The sequence below is a fragment of the Hippoglossus stenolepis genome, chromosome 2 (assembly GCF_022539355.2).
Source record: "Hippoglossus stenolepis isolate QCI-W04-F060 chromosome 2, HSTE1.2, whole genome shotgun sequence".
Lineage (NCBI taxonomy): Eukaryota > Metazoa > Chordata > Actinopteri > Pleuronectiformes > Pleuronectidae > Hippoglossus > Hippoglossus stenolepis.
The window spans coordinates 25,325,771-25,350,060 of NC_061484.1; the positions used below are offsets into that span (position 1 = coordinate 25,325,771).

Below are 24,290 nucleotides of genomic sequence, written 5' to 3' on the forward strand. Positions count from 1 at the left end.
TTTAACATCTGTCGCATATTTTATTTCATGTAAAACCTTTAAAATCAAACAGCAGCAGAAACACTGCAGCAGCTGTTACTTTCTGTTTCTGTGGAGGGCGACAGATTCACACCACCAGGAACAGCTACTGTCTCACAGCTCCCCTTCTGGACAAACTGGTTGAATGTGGTTCACGAAGAAAATATTTTGTCTGTAAAAACAACAATACCAACACAGGCTGACAAGAGTATAACGCTTTACGTAACTGTGGACATACATTATATTTGATCTGTTAGCTCGACTGACGCCCCACAGTCAAGTCGGCACGTTATACGACTTTTAAGATTGACTGTTGTTACTAATGAAAATCCTAAACAACACAACAATGCAAACTTTCCGCAATTAGCATTTGTTAGTTGACAAAACAGACGCAGAGCAACACTAAACAAAAACATTTTTACGTTATGTAAAAACAGATTTTTTATTATTTTAAGTACGCATAATCATCCTGTGTGTATATAGAAGGTTTGACCTCTCACTTTGTAATAATCCTCACCTCACTTCCCCTCTACAGTCTACATAGATAAAAAATATTTAGAAATGTTTCTACTGCCCCATGTGGCCAGAAATCACATTGCAGGTTTAACCTATAACTTGACTCAGACGTACACATATTCGGCCATGTACAGTACACATGTTGATGTGTATATCTTAGTGTGTACGTGGCATTCCTGTGGGTTTCTTTGTGTGTGTGTGTGTGTGTATGTGTGTGTGTGTGTGTCAGAGATTGTTGGCGTGTGTGTTACTGAGCATGAGCAGGCAGAATCTCCCACTAAGCAGCTGTCAGAGCAGCAACAGTGTGCTTTGATGTTTCCGTCCAGGTCAGATCAAAGCCAGACACCAATTGGCTTTGATCTCAAAGCCAATTAACTCACATTTAAGGAGAAACATTTCAAGGAGACGGCTGCACGCGAATCTTCTCTCTCACCACGTCCTTAAACCGTGATAAGCAACCGTCAGTAGACGATCTAGCAAATATACTTTACAACCACTTTGTTGCACTGGATCACCTGCGTTCATCCAACATCAACAGCATCAACTGCTCAAGAGAGGAAGTAAGTTTGGTTTTAAGCAGGAGAGATTTCAGGTTAAACTGTTTTTAGTTTTATCTTCAAAACACAATTGTCTTTTATTTCTTCATCTTACTTTACTGTAGTTTTGCTACAGACTTTAAAAGCAGACGTGGTGTAAATGATCAAAACTGATCAATAATCTCACCCTTTGAATATATCTGAAGTTAGGATGGGACTGTCCTTTTACCTGTTATAGGTTTATTTGTGTCTTCCAGTCACTGAGGAAGCTGGTTGCTATGAACAAAGCTCTGATGGAGCAGGTGGCAGAGAACGCTGTTCTAGCTGCAGAAAACATCTTTCAGCGAGGCAGCTGGATGCTAAGAATGCAGCTCTGGCTGCAGAAAACACCAGCCTCTGAAGAGGCAGGCTGTATATAACGTTGCTCTGGTTGAAGAAAACATTGTACTGAAGAGTGAAGCTGGATGCTGCAAACACAGTTATAAAGGAGCATGTGGCAGAGAAAGCTACTCTGGAAAACCTGGCTGCAGGAAACACTGGTCTGTGCTGCAGTAGGCAATGCCTGAAGAAGCAGCTAACTGCTGAGAACGCACCTGAAGCAGATAGCCTCTACGCCTTTCAGCTGCATCTCAGGCCAGAGAGGACTTGGTTAAAATTGAGAAGTCTGTGGACACAGCAAGAGCCAGAGAGGAAGAGTTGGAGAAGAAGCTCAAGATCTAAAGATCCACAATGAAAGTTTAAGGAGGAAGAAAACTTCTCCCTGAGCGTTGATCTTCAGCTCCAGGTCCTGGAATAACGTGTGGATAGTGGAAAACGAGTGGAAGGGGAAATTGAAGATCTGGAGGAAGAAGTAAAACTCCTGATTCAGCGGAAATATTGAGCTTCAGGTAATGCTACATCAGATCATTTTAGATTTGAATTATATGATTGATTTGTTTCGTTGAGACTTTGAAGAAGAAAATGCTGAACTTATGTTGTCTCTGTCTTTTCAGGAATTCGCCTTGAAGACCAATGAGTACAAAAAAGAAGGTTAAGAAGGAGAAGAAGGAGAAGAAGAAGCAGGAAAAGAAAGAGCAACTGGAGAGAGAGAAGAAGGAGAAGGAGAAGAGGTTTAACTGAAGAAGAGAGAGAAGAAGGAGAAGGAGGAGAGAGAAGAAGGAGAAGGAGGAGAGAGAAGAAGAAGAAGGAGGAAGATGTTCTATGTTTTTGAGTAATCCTGCAAACTCAGGCTACGTTCAGAAAACTGATACAGGTGGGATTCATGTGACCTTGACGTTACTCTAGAGGAACATTGGTCACAAAACTGTGCAGGCGGGAGTTGCTCGGTGAATCCAAACATGGCAGCAGCTTGTAAGAAGAAACAATGAGGTGTTAGACCTTATTTCTTACAGCTGCTCACACTGGGATCCAAAGAAGGTTAAAGACTAATGAGCTCAACCCAGACACTTCATTTAAATCAATAAAGAAAATAGTTTTCCTTGTCCTTTTTGGTGGTAAAACATGTGCACATCAGATTATGTGATGAAACATTTCACAGCCATGAACCACACTCACAACTTCAGTCAGCTCTTAACATTTTCATTGTCTTATCCATTTTTTGCATGTACTAATTCCTGCGTCACTTCAGAATTCAGCCACTCTACCTGCCCCACTCCCAGACTCACCTGCTTTCCATCAGTCATTAGTCACCCAGCATATATACCGGCTCATTTCTCTGCTCCCGGGCAGATCGTCTAGTGTTTTTCTTGGCTTTCCAGGTTTATCCCTTGATTCATTGTTCTGCCTGATTCCGTCAGACCTGCCTTCTGACCCTGGGATTGCCGCTTTTGCCTGCTCCCGATCGGATTTGTTTACTCTCTGACTGTCTGCCTGGCTTTTGACCCTGATTATCCATTAAACAAGAACTCTTGCTATTCCTAAGACTGCTCTGGTGTCGTGCTTTGGGTTCACGTTTGCCATTTTGCGCACCCTGACAACATTCAGTTCCTCACTTTGTAAAGACAGACTCTACAATGACACTGACATGAATGTGAAAGAAATAATGTTGCTGTTGTTTTCAAATCAATGTAGAAATAAGGTTCCCTGATGTTTTATAACCTGTATTGATCCTGATCATCAATGAGCTGATTATTGGTTCTTTTCTTTCCACATGTGAGAGATGGAGGTGAAATAAACTGATTGTGTGTCCATGAACTCACTGAATAAGAGTCATTGAACAGACTCTTTTACTGATGAAATGAACTCAGAGCGTCAACATGTCCAACAGATCGATTTCACTTTGGTTTGATTTACAGTCCGTCAGTGTTATGGATGTTAGGTCACATTGTAAATGTGGAACCTGGTTTTGTTTTTATTACGGCTCATCTCTGTAAAGTTTGAATCCACTCGCCCTCATTGTATTTACATATTTAGTGAACGGGCATATTTATCTGCTGCTGCGAGGTTTCTGTTCTTTTTGATTTCCATGATCTGAACTAGCAGGTCCATTGAGAGTGTCCTGATCGAGTCCTCTGAGGGTTTGTTCTATAGCTCTCATCACATGTGTTTCTTATACATGTGATTATACATTTAAATCTCTTATATATTTATAAAGCAATACAAATCTAATGTGTGAAGAAGGAAAGTTGAAATAAAGAATAAATCCAGTCTGTTCTTTTTGTCTTCATTCCAGGATCTCATTCAAAGCTGATGGAGACAAAGTGAAACTCCTGTGAGAGAATAACTGAGGCAGTTTTCTCTCCTGGAAACTCTCTGTTCAGCCCTGTCTCTTTATTCCCATCACACAAATCAGCTTCATCGAGAGAAATGAGCAAAGTTTTCTTCCACTCGCTGATTTTCAAAACCCAGATGTTGTTTGTGATCTCAGTGGATGAAGAGAGTTCGCTACACAGATTTGAAGAAGTGAGAAACAATGCCATTGGTGAAGTTTCAGAGTGAAGACGTTGAGTTGAGTCCTGACACACAAGCCACATATTGGAGATATTGTGATGTTGTGGACTTGAGGTCGCTCCGCTTATTGTGCTGTTGATTTTCATGAGATGAAACTACAACGAGTTTGTCGCGGTTGCTTCAGTGTTTTCACGTCGTCACCTCACGGACAGACGGTCCTGGGTCACAGTCGAATCCAGACTTGATCAAAACTCTTGACCCCAAATTGTCTGAGGTTTAACCTACAAACAGACGTTGCTGCTTGAAGAGGTTTTGTAATTTATGCAGAGTTAAAACAGTAAACGGTAAAAACATTCAGGATTCAACCCTGACGAATGGGATCATTTCCTTGCTCCGCCACAGACATCATCCAACTGTTTCTGAACAGAAAGAACTTTGGTGTCACTCGTATTATATAGAAACAGTTTGAGCAGTTTATCATTTTCTTAGATAAAAGCTGAACAGTTGTTGACATGGTTCCTTTGCTCTTGTCATTTTTCTTCAGAACTCCATTAACTTTATGGAAAGTCTGTATCATCTCTGGCTGCATGTGCTGTTGTAACAGCTCAGCTAATACTGAGGGGGACCGGTTTTAGAAATAAGTGTCTGAGACTCTGAACAACTTGAGGAAATATAGCAGGCTGAGTCAGAAACTTCCTTTGAATCCAAACTTCAAATGTGCTGTTATTGTACCACGATTTGATCTAATTCCCAGTGTTGATCGAGCCCAGGACAAAGGAGAGGCCTACAACACATTTGAGAAGCCTGACTAGAGTCTGCTCTAACATGAGGCCAAACCACCAGAATGCTTTTGGGCCCTCCATGTTTGACCGCCGCCCGAGTTTAAACTCGTCTTCCATTGGCTGAGAGCCAACAGACCATGGCCCGAATCAGCTGTTCAGAGGCCACGAACACTATCATTCACTTGTCTTCCCGAACGCCGCCGTCACAGACAACGAACCGTTGACCAGCAACAAGTAAGAGGCTTATGTCTGGGCAGAGACTAGTTTTAAACATTAAAGGTTATTATTTGGAGTGTATGTTTGCGTAGGACCGCCGAAGGCCCCTTTTGTTTTGTGCTAAAGGTTGTGATTTGCCTGCATTCTCGCCACGCCGAACTGTGTGATCACAGACCTATTTTGAGATCGCACATTGCGCTGGACGGGATCCCAGTTCGTCCGCTTGGGTAATGAGGTAAAGTCCCCGAAAACTGTCTCTGGCGGTGTTTGAGATCTTCTGATCGCTTCTTGTATGTTTTCTTTTCACCTCTCTTCTCCTAAACCCGCCTGCACACACGCTCCGACCTGCATCCACATAATTCACGTGTTATATACGTCAAGGACTTAGATAGTGCGATCGCATCTCGACACTTCGGTGCTTTGAACTACGAGATAGACCAAAGCATCCCTTTGTTCTCCATTTCTGTTGGTCAAACCACGAGTTTAGACCGCCATTTTGAGTCCAGCAACACAACATCACGTGGTTAGACCGCCGCCTTGTTTTCAGTAATACGACGTCATCCCCTGTGACTGAGACGCCATCTTGACTCCAGCGATGTGAATACAGCTGGAACATGATAGCCAGTGCTTGAACTTTTAACCTTCACTGTTAATTTTATAATCATTAATAGTAACACAGATTTTATGAGACTGATCTTTACAGATTGATTGTTGGTCCCTGATACCAGGGTGGTGCCCCGCCTTTGATAAATTATATCATAAATTGTAATATTCTTAATTGATAATTGCATTGTTTCTCATTAATTATTTCATTATTCTTAATTGATAACTTTATTGTTTTTAATTAATAATTTTATTATTTTAATAATCATATTTTTATGATTATTAACAATTAGCCAACATCAAGTCTACCTACTATTGCACAACACTAGTTTCTAAAGTGTGTTCACATTACATTTTCTGTCACCTGTAGTGTTTTTATACATTTTTGACTCCTTCATACGTGTGTTTTAATGTATTTTACTTGTGTTTTCATTTGTGAAGCCCTTGTGTTGTTTTTTATTCCACTGAAAAGATCTGTTAACTTTTCTGGAAACTTTGAAGAATGTGAATATTACAAACCTGTGCTGTTGTGAGCTGAATGTGACAGTTCCCAGTGCAACTATTCACTCTGAAATGTGATAACACAGATACAAACTCATAACCAGCCTCCCAGTCAGGATATGTCTGGAGTCTCCTCCCTTCACAGATGTGTCAGTGTAAGGACCAAAGTGAACAACAAGCCCTGAACTATTGGAGATGAGTCACTGCAGGGAGTGAAGGAGAGAGGGAGGAGCAGAGATCTGTTTCTGTTCAGAGGAAGTGAAACTATTCTACAGTCACTACACCAGCTGAAATGGCGCAGCAAGAAAATCAACTGACAGAGAAAGATTCTGTTGTTCGATCTGTCTGAATCCACTGAAGGATCCGTGACTACTGGCTGACACAGCTACTGTCTGAGCTGGGTACAACACTCCACTGGGACAATGGGGATGAGAGAGGAAGCCAGCTGCCTCAGTGTAGACAGACCTTCACACCGAGGCCTGTCCTGGTGAAAAACACCATGTTAGCTGATTTAGTGGAGGAGCTGAAGAAGACTGGACTCCAAGCTGCTCCTGCTGATCACTGCTATGCTGACCTGAAGATGTGGGCCTGTGATTGCTGTACCGGAGAAACTGAAAGCCTTTAAGTCCTGTTTGGTTTGTTTAGCCTTCTTATTGTGAAAACACCTCCAGCCTCATTTTCAGTCACCTATTTAAGAAGCACAAAGCTGGTGGAGCCCTCGGAGAAGCCCAGGAGAACATCTGCTCAAGCCACAATGAGGTGATGAAGATGTTCTGCCGCACTGATCAGCAGTGTATCTGTTATCTGCTCTGTGGATGAACATAAAGACCACGACACAGTGTTAGCTGCAGCAGAAAGGACTGAGAAGCAGAGGAGAGCTCGGCCAGAGACAAAACAATTCAGCAGGGACTTCCAGGACAGAAAGAAAGAGGAAGTTGCCTTCAACAGGAGAGGAGGAGACCGTCAATGGCTCTGCTGATAAAGCAGTGAAGGACAGTGAGAAGATCTTCACTGAGCTGATCCGTCTGCTGGGAGAAAAGAAGCTCTGATGAAGCAGCAGATCAGATCCAAGCAGCAAACTGAAGTGAGTCGAGTCAGAGAGCTTCAGGAGAGCCTGGAGCAGGAGATCACTGAGCTGAAGAGGAAAGACCATGAACTGGAAGCAGCTCTAGACACAGAGGATCACAACCAGTTTCTACACAACTACCCTCACTGTCACCACTAGGAATCTACACACTATCCAGTACTGTGGATCCCGTCCTCTGGAGGTACTTTGAGGACGTGAGCAGCAGCTGTGTCCCAGGTCAGAGGTCGACTACAGGACATTCTGAGTGAGACAGACAGAGATTTTACAGGATTGTGGTTCTGAAGTGGATGTTTTACTGCCACAACTAGAGCCCAGACCAGAGCTGACTTTCTTAAAATATTCACAGGAAATCAAACTGGATCCAAACACAGTAAACAAACGTCTGTTATTATCTCAGGGAAACAGAAAAGTAACATTAATGAGTAAAGAACAGTCTTATTCTGTTCACCCAGACAGATTCAATGTTTGGTGGCAGGTTCTGAGTAGAGAGAGTCTGACTGGACGTTGTTACTGGGAGGTGGGGATGAGAGGACTAGTTGATGTAGCAGTCACATACAAGAATATCAGCAGAGCAAGAGACTCAGGATGTCGATTTGGATTCAATGATAAATCTTGGTTGTTACATTGTTATAGAAACAGTTATATCTTTTATTACAACAGGATCATGACCCAGTGTCAGGTCCTCGGTCCTCCAGAGTAGGAGTGTACCTGGATCACAGTGCAGGTGTTCTGTCCTTCTACAGCGTTTCCTGGACTACGACCTCTCCACCGAGTCCAGACCACATTCACTCAGCCTCTATGCTGGAGTTTGGGTTCATTCCTGGATCCACAGCTGAGTTCCGTAAACTCAAATAGACTTGAGTCATTAAAGCAGTGATTTAAACCTGGTGGAATTTGATTGATTGATTGATTTAGATTCTGTGTTTTTATCATTTACTTTTATTCCATGTTTGTTGCTCAAAGTTCGCCGTCATGGACGTTTTCGTTCGCACAGAGATCAGCTGGGTCAATCAAACACTGACCTTCCTGCACCACAGATATTCAGTTCTCACTTTGTAAAGACAGAATTCTACAAATGACACTGACATGAATGTTTGAAAGAAATAATGTTGCTGTTGTTTTCAAATCAATGTAGAAATAAGGTTCCCTGATGGTTTATAACCTGTATTGATCCTGATCATCATCAATGAGCTGATATTAGTTCTTTTTTCCACATGTGAGATGGAGGAAACAACTGATTGTGTGTCCATGAACTCACTGAACAAGAGTCACTGAACAGACTTTTACTGAAATGAACTCAGAGCTGGCCAACATGTCCAACAGATCGACTTCACTTTGGCTTGATTTACAGTCCATCAGTGTTATGATGTTAGGTCACATTGTAAATGTGGAACCTGGTTTGTTTTTATCACGGCTCATCTCTGTAAAGTGTGAATCCACCGCCCCTATTGTATTTACATATTTAGTGAACGGGCATATTTATCTGCTGCTGCGTAGGTTTCTGTTCTTTTGATTTCATGATCTGAACTAGCAGTTCCACTGGAGAGTGTCTGGATCGAAAGTCCCTCTGAGGGTTTGTTCTGCAGCTCTCATCACATTTGATAAGCTGTATTTGTGAATTTGAGAATTCAGAATCACTAGAGGTAGGTGTTCAACATCTGTCCCTTATTTTATTTCATGTAAACCTTAAAATCAAACAGCAGCAGCAACACTGCAGCAGCTGTTACTTTCTGTTTCCTGTAGAGGGCGACAGATTCACACCACCAGGAACAGCTACTGTCTCACAGCTCCCCTTAGTGGACAACAGGGAGAGGTTGTGCAGTGGGAATAACTTTAAATAAACATTCAAAGTCATCACTACCTGCTCCTGTCTGCGTGTTTGATTCTTTATTACATTACAGGATTACTATTAAACTGCTTCACCGATTTCCATGAAGTGTTTGTGAAGGGATGAGGTATGAGGACCAAGTGAAGAACCCATAGATTTAGAGCAGGTCTGTAATTTATTCTTTCTTAACAGGCGGAGGTTTGACTAATTTAGATTTAACATTTTCTTATGTTAGAAAATGGATAATGATGTAATTATGCAGCTTTATGATCAGAATATTATTATTATGGAATTAATTCCAGTCCTTTTAAAAGACAGTTTTCTATCAACCATCTACAGTCATTAGAATCAGGAAAGCATATTTCCATGCTTTAAGGGAAGAAAATATTTCACCCATCACAGGAACATATTTAAAGATTTGAACTTGAAATACACTGTATTTGATTAGGCTTAGATTTTCATTTGCCGAAACACGTCTGTGTGATGCATTCTGATCTTCATGTTCATGTGGAGCTGGTAACCAAGGTACTTTATGATCCTGCTGTGATTTTTAAAAAGACAAAATACATAGTTTTTGTATCTAGATGTGTGATCCAGTCACATTCAGAACAAATCACATCATAAAATTACACTGTTCTTTACAACTGCCAAATTACTAACACTGAGCTACCAGAGGTCGTTGTTTCTGAAGTTTAAGTCTAAAGTGTTCTTTTTCTCTGCATAAAGGCTGCGTTGTTTCACTTTTCTCATAGATTTTAAAATTATTTCAAAACCATTTACCTGGTTTTAATAAAAAAAAAAGCTGAGTTAAATTTTGTTTGGAAAACAAAGCATAGTTCTACAGAAAGTCACCAGACAGGAACAGTTGGTCCTTGCACTCACACCTCTCAGGGGTTCATCGTTGATCTGCAGGGTGAGGAACGGTCCCAGTTGCCACACTGTCACCATCTTCTTTCCTCTCTTCCTCTTCTTCCTCTTCTTTCCTTTCTTCTTCCTCTTTCTTCTTTCCTCTTTTCTTCTCTTCTTCTCACAGCCGCTCTGGTCTCAGGCCTCACCACAATGATTTCTTCTCCATCACCATACAACCATTGTTCTAATGGGGAGTCACAAACTGTCACACCAGCTAGACGCCCTGCTTTAAAACATGGACCCTATAGAGATCTATGTGAGTCTTTATATGTTTCAACCGAATACAGTAGTGTGTTTGTGTGTCTCTGTGTGTGTGTATAACTGTCTGTCTCTGTGTGTGCCATGCTGTCTGTCTTCATCTTCTTCTCAGGGTTGAGTTTGCCTGAAAGGGGCAGGGGACGAGGAAGAACTGGTCTGGGTCGGTGGTGAGGGAGAGGGAGGACGGGCCGGCAGTCGTCAGAGGACAAGATGCAGCCTGAGGCGACCCGTGTGTTTGAGGTCCTGCAGCGGGTGGAGGCTGAAGCCCCTGACGTCGCCCCAGTACACGAGGAGGAGCAGGATCATAAACAACATTCCAGAATGAACGTGCCACTCATAGACCCTGCCATAAAGCCTCATGGTTACCGAATCCAGTGCCACGATTGGTGAAGAAAAGAGGAAGAGGTTATCTCAGCGCCTACATTTTTTAGTTTTTCATTCTTCTATGAGTGAGTTTGTATTTGTTAATTTTGATGTTCTTTCTTTATTTGTTCTTGAGATGTGCTTTATAAAATAAACAGACAGATTTATTATTATTAATGCATCTATTTGATTTGAATTTTCACTGTTGTTTGTATGTTGTGAATGAAGGATAACACACTCTGCCTCTCACTGGAAAGCTCTAACACCAGGTATGAACAGGTTGCTGTGAAATGCAGTAACCAAAACCAACCACAACACAAACCAGCTCCTCTAGTCAGAATATGTCTGAGTCTCCTCCTCACAGGTGTGTACTTCTGTATGACCAGTGAACAACAAGGTGTGGACTGTTGAGATGAGTCACTGCAGGAAATGAAGGAGAGGGAGAGTGAGCAGAGATCTGTTTCTGTTAAGAGGATGTGAATCTATTCTACAGTCACTGGCACTAGCCGAAATGGCGCAGCAAGAAAATCCAACTGGAGAGAGAAAGATTCTGGGTTGTTCGATCTGTCTGGATCCACTGAAGGATCCGTGACTACTGGCTGTGGACACAGCTACTGTCTGAGCTGTATTAACACCCACTGGGACAAAGAGGAGGAGAGAGGAAGCTACAGCTGCTCCTCAGTGTAGACAGACCTTCACACCGAGGCCTGTCCCAAGTAGTACCATGTTAGGGGCTGATTTAGTGGAGGAGCTGAAGAAGACTGGACTCCAAGCTGCTCCTGCTGATCACTGCTATGTTGGACCTGGAAGATGGGCCTGTGATTTTGCACTGGGAGAAAATCTGAAAGCTCTTAAGTCCTGCTTGGTTTGTTTAGCTCTATTGTGAAAACAATTTCAGCCTCATTTTCAGTCACTCCATTTAAGAAGCACAAGCTGGTGGAGCTCCTCGAAGAAGCTCCAGGAGAACATCTGCTCTCAGTCACGATGAGGTGATGAAGATGTTCTGCCGCACTGATCAGCAGTGTATCTGTTATCTCTGCTCTGTGGATGAACATAAAGACCACGTACAGTTACAGCTGCAGCAGAAAGGACTGAGAGGCAGAGAGAGAGCTCGGGCTGAGGAGACAAACAATCCAGCAGGACTCCAGGACAGAGAAAGATGTGAAGCTGCTTCAACAGGAGGAGGGAGCCAATGGCTCTGCTGATAAAGCAGTGAAGGACAGTGAAAGACTACCGAGCTGATCTGTCTGCTGGAGCAGTGCTCTGATGTGAAGCAGCAGACGATCCCAGCAGCAAACTGAAGTGAGTCGAGTCAGAGAGCTTCAGGAGAGACTGGAGCAGGAGATCACTGGAGCTGGAAGAGGAAAGACCATGAACTGTGCTAGCTCTCAGACACAGAGGATCACAACCAGTTTCTACACAACTACCCCTCACTGTCACCACTCAGTGAATCTACACACTCATCCAGCATTTCTGTGATCCGTCCTCTGAGGTACTTTGAGGACGTGATGTTGAGCTGTGTCACAGGTCAGAGGTCGACTACAGACATTCTGAGGAGACAGAGACAGAGATTTTACAGATTGTGTCTCAAGTGGATGTTTTACTGCCTCAACCAGAGCCCAAGACCAGAGCTGACTCCTTAAAATATTCACAGGAAATCACACTGGATCCAAACACAGTAAACAACATCTGTTATCATCTCAGGGAAAACAGAAAAGTAACAGTAATGAGAGAAGAACAGTCTTATTCTGATCACCCAGACAGATTCACTTCTGTTTGGCGTCAGGTCCTGAGTAGAGAGAGCTTGACTGGACGCTTGTTACTGGAGGTGGAGGTGGAGGTGAGAGGACTAGTGTAGCAGTCACATACAAGAATATCAGCAGAGCAGGAGAGTCACAAGAATGTGCATTTGGATTCAATGATAAATCTTGGTCGTTGATTGTTATAGAAACAGTTATATCTTTTTATTACAACAGCACCAGACTCCAGTGTCAGGTCCTTGGTCCTCCAGAGAGGAGTGTACCTGATCACAGTGCAGGTGTTCTGTCCTTCTACAGCGCCACTGACACCATGACCTCCTCCACAGAGTCCAGACCACATTCCACTCAGCCTCTCTATGCTGGAGAGTTTGGGTTTGTTATTATTCTGATCCACAGCGCTGAGTTCCGTGAACTGAAATAGACTTGAGTCACATTAAAAGCAGTGATTTAAAACCTGAGGATCGAAGTCTAGCTGGCTGATCCTGATAATAATGGCGGATCTCTGTATCGTGTTGGCATCTGAGAGTGGTGGTGACCACCATTGAGGTGGCAGCTGACCGTGACTATGATTACAATAAGACTGTTGATAATATTTCAGATACTCGACTATTACTGACAATAATCAATCAACTCATATTGACCTTTCCATTATGCTAGAAAGTGTTTATTCTTAATCTCAATCTTATTTTGCTGGATGTTCTCCTTACACGAGGCATCTATTGCACTTCAGTCCGTCCTGGGAGAGGGATCCCTCACATGTGGCTCTCTGAGGTTTCTATGTTCTTTTTAACCTGTTAAAATGTTTTTTTAGTCGTTTTTCCTTTCTCTTGTTGAGGGTTAAGAACAGAGGATGTCACACCTTGTTAAAGCCCTATGAGACAGATTGTATTTGTGAATATGGGCTATACAAATAAAATTTTATTGATTGATTGAGATTCTGTGTTTTTATCATTTCCTTCTTTTGTCTCCATGTTTGTTGCTCAAAGTTCGTCGTCGTGACGTTTCTGCTCAGCACAGAGATCAGCTGTCAATCAAACACTGACCTTCCTGCACCACAGATATTCAGTTCTCACTTTGTAAAGACAGAATTCTACAATTACACTGACATGAATGTGTTTGAAAGAAATAATGTTGCTGTTGTTTTCAAATCAATGAAACAAGGTCCCACGTTTTATAACCTGTATTGATCCTGATCATCACGAGCTGATTATTGGTTCTTTCTTTCCATGTGAGATGGAGGTGAAACAACTGACTGTGTGTCCATGAACTCACTGAACAAGAGTCATTGAATGATCTTTACTGATGAAATGAACTCAGAGCGTCAATGATGTCCAACAGATTCGACTTCACTCTTTGGCTCTGATTTATGTTCATCATGTTAGTGGGATGTTAGGTCACATTGTAAATGTGAACCTGGTTTGTTTTTATCACGGCTCATCTCTGTAAAGTGTGAACCACTGGGCCCTCATTGTATTTACATATTTAGTGAACGGGCATATTTATCTGCTGCGCGAGGTTTTCGTTCTTTTTGATTTCCATGTCTGAACTAGCAGTTCCACTGGAGAGTGTCCTGATCGAGTCCTCTGAGGGTTTGTTCTGCAGCTCTATCGCATTTGATAAGCTGTATTTGTGAATGAATTCAGAATCCAGCCAGAGGGCAGTGTTTAATATCTGTCCCTATTTTATTTCATGTAAACCTTTTAAAATCAAACAGCAGCAGAAACAGACTGCAGCAGCTGTTACTTTCTCTGTTTCCTGTAGAGGCGACAGTTTCACACCACCATGAACACACAACCCACAAAGCCCCTACTGGACAAACTGCTTGAATGGGTTCACGAAGAAAATATTTTGTCTGTAAAACAACAAATAACATTACAGTTCTGACAAGAGTATAACGTTCTTTACGTAACTATGGACATTATATTTGATCTGTTAGCTCGACTTGACAATCCTACAGTCAAGTCGGCACGTTATACGACTTTAAGATTGACTGTTGTTACTAATGAAAAATATGAAACAACACAACAATGCAAACCGCAATTAGCATTTGCTAGTTGACAAACAGACGTAGCAGAGCAACACTAAAACAAAAACGTTTTTTACGTTATGTAAAACAGATTTTTTATTATTCTGCCATACATACAATCATCCAGTGTATAGAAGGTGAGACCTCTCACTTTAATAATCCTCACCTTCACTTCCCTCTCTACAGTCTACATAGATAAAAAATATTTAGGAAATGTTTCTAATGTCCCTTATGTGGCCAGGAAAATCACTTATTGCAGGTTTAACCTATAACTTGACTCAGACGGTATTATATATTCGTCATGTACAGTACATGTTGATGTGTATATCTTAGTGTAATCAGGCATTTCTGTGGGGTTTCTTTGTGTGTGTGTGTGTGTGTGTGTGTGTGTATGTGTGTGTGTGTCAGAGGATTGTTGGCGTGTGTGTTACTGAGCATGAGCAGGCAGAATCTCCTACTACAGCTGTCAGGAGAAGCAACAGTGTGTTTGATGTTTCCGTCCAGGTCAGATCAAAGCTAGATACCAATTGGCTTTTGATTCAAAGCTAATTAACACATTTAAGGAGAAACATTTCAAGAGACGCTGCACGCGACCTTCTCTCTCACCACGCCCCAACCGTGATAAGCAAACCGCCAGTAGAGATGATCTAGCAAATATACTTTTTACAACCACTTTGTTGCACTGGATCACCTATGTCATCCAACATCAACAGCATCAACTGCTCAAGAGAGGAAGTAAGTTTGGTTTAAGCGAGAGATTTCAGGTTAAACTGTTTTTAGTTTTATCTTCAAACACACTATTGTCTTTTATTTCTTCATCTCACTTTACTGTAGTTTTACAGACTTTAAAAGCAGACGTGTGTAAATGACTAAAATTGATCAATAATCTCCGTCTCTTTGAATATATTCAGTTAGGGATGGACTGTCCTTTACCTGTTATAGGTTTATTTAGGCCTTTCAGTCACTTCTGGAGGAAGCTGGCTACAAGAAACAAAGCTCGATGAGCAGGTGGCAGAGAATTGCTCTAGCGGCAGAAAACACTCTCTGAATGATGATGCTAAGAATGCAGCTCTGGCTGCAGAAAACACCGCTCTGAAGAGGTAGGCTGCATATAACATTGCTTCAAGGAAGAAAACATTGTACTGAAGAAGAAGCTGGATGCTGCAAACACAGTTATAAAGGAGCATGGCAGAGAAAGCTACTTCGAAAACCTGGCTTGAAAACGCTGGTCTAGGCTGCAGTAAGTAATGCCTGAAGAAGCAGCTAACTGCTGAGAACGCAACTCCGAGGAAGCAGATAGCCTCTACTGCCTTTCAAGGTATCAGGCCAGAGGAATTGGTTAAAATGAGAAGTCTGTGGACACAGCAGAGCCAGAGAGAAGAGTTGAGAAGAAGCTCAAGATCTAAAGACGATAATGAAAGCGAAGGAGGGAAGAAAATCCTTCCTGGGAGCGTGCTGATTCCTCAGCTCCAGGTCCTGACAATGATAGGGAAAATGCAGGAAGGGGAATGGGAATATCTGAGGAAGCAAGGGTAGAACTTATCTGCAGAATATTGAGCTTCAGGTACGTTACATCAGATCATTTAGATTTGAATTATGGGCGGATTGATTTGTTTCGTGTTGAGACTTTGAAGAAGAAAATGTTGAAACTTATGCTGCCCTGTTCTTTTCGAGGAATTCGCCTTTGAAGACCAATGAGTACAAAAAGAAGGTTAAGAAGGTGAAGAAGGAGAAGAAGAAGCAGGAAAAGAAAGAGCAACTGGAGAGAGAGAAGAAGGAGAAGGAGAAGAGGAACGAACTGAAGAAGAGAGAGAAGAAGGAGAAGGAGGAGAGAGAAGAAGGAGAAGGGAGGAGAGAGAAGAAGAAGAAGGAGGAAGATGTTCCCATGTTTTTGAGTAATCCCAAACTCAGGCTACGTTCAGAAAACTGACAGGGATTCATGTGACCTTGACGTTACTCAGAGAACATTGGCCGCCAAACTGTGCAGCGGGAGTTGCTCGGTGAATCCAAACATGCAGCAGCTTGTAAGTGAAGAAACAATGAGGTGTTAGACTGCATTTCTTACAGCGTCACACTGGGATCCAAAGAAGGTTAAAGACTAATGAGCTCAACACAGACACTTCATTTAAATCAATAAAAGAAAATAGTTTTCCTTGTCCTTAGTGTAAACATGTGCACATCAGATTATGTGATGAAATATTTGACAGCCATGAACCACACTCACAACTTCATGTCAGCTCTTAACATTTTCATTGTCTTATCTTATTTTTGTATGTACCAATTCTCATGTCATTTCAGAATTCAGCCACTTACCTGCCCCACCCCCAGACTCACCTGCTTTCCATCAGTCATTAGTCACCCAGTATATATAATTGCTCATTTCTGTTCTCTGGCAGATCGTCTAGTGTGTTTTTCTGGCTTTGTGGTTTATCCCTTGATTCATTGGTTCTGCCTGGATCTCCACTCTGACCTGCCTTCTGACCCTGGATTCCTGTTTTGCCTGCTCCCTATCGGATTTGTTTGCTTTCTCTGACTGTCTGCCTGGCTTTTGACCCTGATCATCCATTAAACAAGAACTCTTGCTATTCCAGACTGCCTAGTGTCGTGCTTCTTTGGGTTCACGCTTGCCATTTTGCGCACTCTGACAATATTCAGTTCTCACTTTGTAAAGACAGAATTCTACAATTACACTGACATGAAGGTGTTTGAAAGAAATAATGTTGCTGTTGTTTTCTAAATCAATGTAGAAATAAGGTTCCCTGATGTTTTATAACCTGTATTGATCCTGATCATCAATTAGCATTTGTCAGTTGTCAAAACAGACGCAGCAGAGCAACACTAAACAATAACCGTTTTGTACGTTATGTAAAAACAGATTTTTTTATTATTCTTGCCACGTACAATCATCCTGTGTGTATAGAAGGTGAGACCTCTCACTTTAATAATCCTCACCCTTCACTTCCCTCTACAGTCCTTAATTTAAAGTAGGAAAATCTCTGACTGTTTGTATGTTGTGTCTTTACAAGGCGTGGACACCGATGAGCTGGACAGCAACGTGGACGACTGGGAAGAGGAGACTATCGAGTTTTTTATCAACTAAGAAATCATTCCTCTCGGAGATCTGTAGTCCCCTCCGCAGGTAACACTCCAACACACTCTGTACACGCACATTGTCTGAAGGCTTCAACACACAACTGTGATTTAACGGAACAATGTTTAATACATAGTGTCACTGTGTTATCTGCAGTCAGTTGTGTGTCCGGACTGGTCCTTTTTACAAACACCCTTATTTTCTCATTTACCCAAAGTTGTTTCTGACCATGTTTACATTTTCAGTTTTTTGTGTCTGATAACAAAAAAAAAATCTGCCGCAAGTTTTAACAATGATATTTAGAAAGTGGACCAACTCAGTCATTCATTGTGCTGTCGCTGCATTTCATGATTAATTGAAACACAATTATTAAACAATACAGGACGACATCTGCTCAGTGAATTGATTTAACTTCTCTCTCCGTCCCAGTCATTCCGTTTTTGTGTGGAAAGAGGAGAGAGGAACTTCGTCATTGATTGGAGAAGGACGACGACCACGCTGTGAATCTTGAGGTTTCTTCACAAGCCTCAACCTTCAACGCTTACATCATCAAAGCCCGCCGCAGATCGGCAGCCACGTCGAGGGACAGGAGAGGATTCTTTCTACTGAATACTTTCTCTTTGTCTCTCACCATCATCCGCCCCCTTTCTTTCTTGTGGAACTTGATATTTAGTAAGACAGCGTCCTCTTTTCTATTCATTAATTGGAGTCACCCACCCGAATCTCGGCCGCCTCTTATTGGACCTTCTTCGTCCTCTGGGTTGTTTCTGAACCAGCCTCACCATGCTAGTGTGTCACCACAGGGCAGCATACAGGCTGTACCGGTGTGGGGTGAGGTGTTGTGGTTAAAAATACAGTCTTGCTAATAAAAAGTGCTGGATGTGGCGCTATAGTGGGCCTGTATCCTCCTCCTTTCAGACTGGCCACACAGGGGGAGAGGTTGTGCAGTGGGAATAACTTTAAATAAACATTCAAAGTCATTACTACCTGCTCCTGTCTGTGTGTTTCTGATTCTTTATTATGCATTACTATGACTACTTACAAAACTGCTTTACTGATTTCCATGAAATGTTTGTGAAGGTATGAGGTATGAGGACCAAGAAGAACTCATAGATTTAGAGCAGGTCCAGGAATTTTGTTTCCTCTTCTTTAACATGGGTGGAGGTTTGGACTAATTTAAGATTTAACATTTTCTCATGTTAACAAATGGATAATAATGTAATTATGCAGCTTCATGATCAGAATGACTGGTTTATTATTATGGAATTAAGACAGTTTTCTATCAACCATTCACAGTCATTAGAATCAGTGAAAGCATATTTGCGTTTTTAGTGGGAAAGAAAAAATATTTCACCCATCGTTGGTGGAAATATATTTAAAGATTTTAAATTTGAAATAGATCTAGGTTTGATTAGGGGCTTTACATTTTTTCATTTGGGGTTTTAAACGTCTGTGTGATGCATTCTGATCTTCATGTTCATGTGGAGCTGGTAACCAAGGTACTTTATGATCCTGCTGTGATTTTAAAACACAAAAATACATAGTTTTATATCTAGGATGTGTGAGATCCAGTCACATTCAGAACAAATCACATCTCATAAACACATTAAAAGTCCTCATCACTGCCAACACAACACTGAGCTGCCAATAGAGTGTCAGATGTTTCTGAAGTTTAAGGTCCAAAGTGTTCTCTTTCTGCATGAAGGTAAAAGTTATGTTTCACTTTTCTCATAGATTTTTAAATCTAACTCAAAAACCATTTACTCTGCTATTATTTAAAAAAGCTAAACAAAATTTTGTATGAAAACAAAGCAGTTCTGCAGAAAGTCACCAGACAGGGAACAGTTGGTCTTTGTTTTGAGATGTGCTTTATAAATAAAGATGTGATTTATTATTATGAAATGCATCTATTTGATTTGACTTTCATTGTTACTGTATGTTGTGAATGAAGGATAACACACCTGCTTCTCACTGGAAAGCTCCTCTTAACACCAGGTATGAACAGCCGCCAGAATGCAGTAAATCCTGAAAACCAACAACACAACCAGCCTCTCCCAGTCAGAATATTTCTTTGTCTCCTCCCCTTCAGATGTACGTGTAAGGACCAGTGAACAACAAGCCCTGAACTGTGGGAGATGAGTCACTGCAGGAAGTGAAGGAGAGAGGGAGGATCAGAGATCTGTTTTCTCAGAGGAAGTGAATCTATTCTACAGTCACTGACACCAGCTGAAATGGCGCAGCAAGAAAATCAACTGCAGAGAGAAAGATTCTGTTGTTCGATTTGTTTGATCTACTGAAGATCCCGGTGACTACTGGCTGTGGACACAGCTACTGTATGAGCTGTATTAAACACCCACTGGGACAAAGAGGATGAGAGAGGAAGCTACAGCTGCTCTCAGTGTAGACAGACCTTCACACCGAGGCCTGTCCTGGTGAAAACACCATGTTAGCTGGATTTAGTGGAGGAGCTGGAAGAAGACTTGACTCAAGCTGCTCCTGCTGATCACTGCTATGCTGGACCCAAGATGTGGCCCTGTGATTGCTGCACTGGGAGAAAACTGAAAGCTCTTCAAGTCCTGTTTGGTTTGTTTACTTTTATTGTGAAAACACCTCCAGCCTCATTTCAGTCACCTCCATTTAAGAAGCACAAGCTGGTGGAGCCTTTGGAGAAGCTCCAGGAGAACATCTGCTCGCCACAATGAGGTGATGAAGATGTTCTTGGCCACTGATCAGCAGTGTATCTGTTTATCTCTGCTCTGTGGATGAACATAAAGACCACGACACAGTGTTAGCTGCAGAAAGGACTGAGAAGCAGAGCCTCGGGCTGTGGAGACAAACAATCCAGCAGGGACTCCAGGACAGAAAGAAAGATGTGAAGCTGCTTCAACAGGAGGAGGAGACCGTCAATGGCTCTGCTGATAAGCAGTGAAGGACAGTGAGAAGATCTTCACTGAGCTGATCCGTCTGCTGAGAAAAGAAGCCTGATGTGAAGCAGCAGATCAGATCCAAGCAGCAAACTGAAGTGGCCGAGTCAGAGAGCTTCAGGAGAGCTCTGAGCAGGAGATCACTGAGCTGGAAGAGGAAAGACCATGAACTGAAGCAGCTCAGACACAGAGGATCACAACCAGTTTGGCCACAACTACCCTCACTGTCACCACTCAGGGAATCTACACCCATCCAGCATCAGATCCGCTCATCTGAGGTACTTGAGGACGTGACAGCAGCTGTGTCCCAGGTCAGAGGTCGACTACAGGACATTCTGAGTGAGACAGAGACAGAGATTTTACAGATTGTGTCTCAAGTGGATGTTTTACTGCCACAACCAGAGCCCAGGACCAGAGCTGACTTCTTAAAATATTCACAGGAAATCAAACTGGATCCAAACACAGTAAACAAACGTCTGTTATTATCTCAGGGAAACAGAAAAGTAACATTAATGAGTAAAGAACAGTCTTATTCTGTTCACCCAGACAGATTCAATGTTTGGTGGCAGGTTCTGAGTAGAGAGAGTCTGACTGGACGTTGTTACTGGGAGGTGGGGATGAGAGGACTAGTTGATGTAGCAGTCACATACAAGAATATCAGCAGAGCAGGAGACTCAGGATGTCGATTTGGATTCAATGATAAATCTTGGTTGTTACATTGTTATAGAAACAGTTATATCTTTTATTACAACAGGATCATGACTCCAGTGTCAGGTCCTCGGTCCTCCAGAGTAGGAGGTACCTGACTACAGTGCAGGTGTTCTGTCCTTCACAGAGATTCTGACACCATGACTCTCCTCCACCAGTCCAGACCACATTCACTCAGCCTCTCTATGCTGGAGTTTGGGTTCATTCTGGATCCACAGCTGAGTTCCGTAAACTCAAATAGACTTGAGTCATTAAAAGCAGTGATTTAAACCTGGTGGAATTTGATTGATTGATTGATTTAGATTCTGTGTTTTTATCATTTACTTCTTTTGTCTCCATGTTTGTTGCTCAAAGTTCGTCGTCGTGACGTTTCTGCTCCGCACAGAGATCAGCTGTCAATCAAACACTGACCTTCCTGCACCACAGATATTCAGTTCTCACTTTGTAAAGACAGAATTCTACAATGACACTGACATGAATGTGTTTGAAAGAAATAATGTTGCTGTTGTTTTCTAAATCAATGTAGAAATAAGGTTCCCTGATGGTTTATAACCTGTGGCTGATCCTGATCATCATCAATGAGCTGATTATTGGTTCTTTTCTTTCACATGTGAGATGGAGGTGAAACAAACTGACTGTGTGTCCATGAACTCACTGAACAAGAGTCATTGAACAGACTTTACTGATGAAATGAACTCTCAGAGCGTCAACATGTCCAACAGATCGATTTCACTTTGGTTTGATTTACAGTCCATCAGTGTTATGGGATGTTAGGTCACATTACAAAGGCAAATGTGAACCTGGTTTGTTTTTATCACGCTCATCTTTGTAAAGTTTGAATCCACTCGTCCTCATTGTATTTACATATTTAGTGAACGGGCATATTTATCTGTTGCTGCGTAGGTTTCTGTTCTTTTTGATTTTCATGATCTGAACTAGCAGTTCCACTGGAGAGTGTCCTGATCGAAACCCTCTGAGGGTTTGTTCTGCAGCTCTCTATCATATTTGATAAGCTGCATTTGTGAATTTGAGAATCTTCAGAATCCACTAGAGGGCAGTGTTCAACATCTGTTCCTTATTTTATTTCATGTAAACCTTTTAGAAATCAAACAGCAGCAGCAACACTGTGAGCAGCTGTTACTTTCTGTTTCCTGTAGAGGGCGACAGATTCACACCACCAGGAACAGCTACTGTCTCACAGCCCCCTTAGTGGACAACAGGGAGAGGTTGTGCAGTGGGAATAACTTAAATAAACATTCAAAGTCATCACTACCTGCTCCTGTCTGCGTGTTTGATTCTTTATTACATTACAGGACATTATTAAACTGCTTCACCATTCCCAGGAAGTGTTTGTGAAGGGATGAGGTGAAGTGAGGACCAAGTGAAGAACACATAGATTTAGCAGGTCCAGGGAATTTTATTTCTTTAACATAAGGAGGTTTGGACTAATTTAGGATTTAACATTTTCTTATGTTAGAAATGACAATGATGTAATTATGCAGCTTTATGATCAGAATGGTTTATTATTATGGAATTAATTCCAGTCCTTTAAAAGACAGTTTTCTATCAACCATTCACAGTCATTAGAATCAGTGAAAGCATATTTGGTGTTTAAGTGGAAAGAAAATATTTCTCCCATCATTGGTGGAAATATATTTAAAGATTTGAAATTTGAAATACATCTAGGTTTGATTAGGGTCTCTAGTTTTTTTCATTTGGGTTTAAACACGTCTGTGTGATGCATTCTGATCTTCATGTTCATGTGGAGCTGGTAACCAAGGTACTTTATGATCCTGCTGTGATTTTAAAACACAGTAATACATAGTTTTGTATCTAGGATGTGTGTGATCCAGTCACATTCAGAACAAATCACATCATAAAACACACTAAGTTCCTCACCACTGCCAACACAACACTGAGCTGCCACTAGAGGTCACTGTTTCTGAACTTTAAGTTCTGAAAGTGTTCTCTCTTTTCTCTCTGCATGTTGTCAGTTATACTTCACTTTTCTCATAGATTTTGAAATCTAACCTTAAAACCATTTACTGTGTTTCAATAAAAAAAAAAGCTGAAATTAAATTTTGTATGGAAAACGAAGTTACAGTTCTGCAGAAAGTCACCAGGATGGGAACAAGTTGGTCTTTGTGTACTCACACTCTCAGGTTCATCGCTGATCTGCAGTGGTGAGGAACGTCCCAGCTGTCAGCCTCGCCACCATCTTCTTTCTTCCTCTCTTCTTCCTTTCTTCCTCTTCTTCCTCTTTCTCTTCCTCTTCTCCCTCACGACCGCGCTCTGGTCTCAGTCTCATTGCAGCCGACGCCTTCCTTCTCCATCACCATGGCAATCATATTTGGTTCATCAATGGGGAGTCACAAACTGTCACACCAGCGTCAGACCTCCTGCTTTAAAACATGGACCCTATATAGAGATCTATAGAGTCTTTATATAAGTCAATCGATCACAGTAATGTGTGTGTGTGTGTGTGTGTGTGTGTGTGTGTGTGTCTGTCTGTCTCTGTGTGTGCCATGCTGTCTGTCTGTCGTCTTCTCAGGGATGAGTTTTGTCTTGAAAGCGTTGGTGGGGACGGTGGAGGAAGAACTGGTCTGGGCTCTGGCGGTGGAGGGAGAGAGGGACGGGCCGGCAGTCGTCAGAGGACAAGATGCAGCCTGAGGCGACCCGTGTCTGGGGTCCTGCAGCGGGTGGAGGCTGAAGCCCCTGACGTCGTCCCAGTACACGAGAGGAGCAGGATCATAAACAACGACCCCAGAATGAACGCCACTCATAGACCCCGCCATAAGCCCATGGTTATATCGAATCCAGCGCCGTGATTGGTGAAGAAAAGAGGAAGAGGTTATCTCTGCTGTCTACTTTTTTAGTTTTTCATTCTTCTATGAGTGAGTTTGTATTTGTAATTTTACTTGTTTTTCTTTATTTGTTCTGAGATGTGCTTTATAAATAAATATATGATTTATTATTATTAAATGCATCTATTTGATTTGACTTTCATTGTTACTGTATGTTGTGAATGACCTCCCAGTCAGGATATTTCTGTGTCTCCTCCCTTCACAGATGTGTCAGTGTAAGGACCAGTGAACAACAAGGTGTGGACTGTTGGAGATGAGTCACTGCAGGAAGTGAAGGAGAGAGGGAGGAGCAGAGATCTGTTTCCGTTCAGAGGAAGTGAAACTATTCCCATAGTCAATGACACCAGGTGAAATGGAGTGCAGCAAGAAAATCAACTGGACAGAGAAAGATTCTGTTGTTCGATCTGTCTG

At 42.0% G+C, this 24,290-nt stretch overlaps 1 pseudogene; it reads left to right on the forward strand.

Annotated features, from left to right (window-relative positions):
* Positions 1 to 5,187: 5,187 nt before the first annotated feature.
* On the forward strand, positions 5,188 to 13,397 carry LOC124854567 (annotated as a pseudogene).
* The last annotated feature ends 10,893 nt before the right edge of the window (positions 13,398 to 24,290 follow it).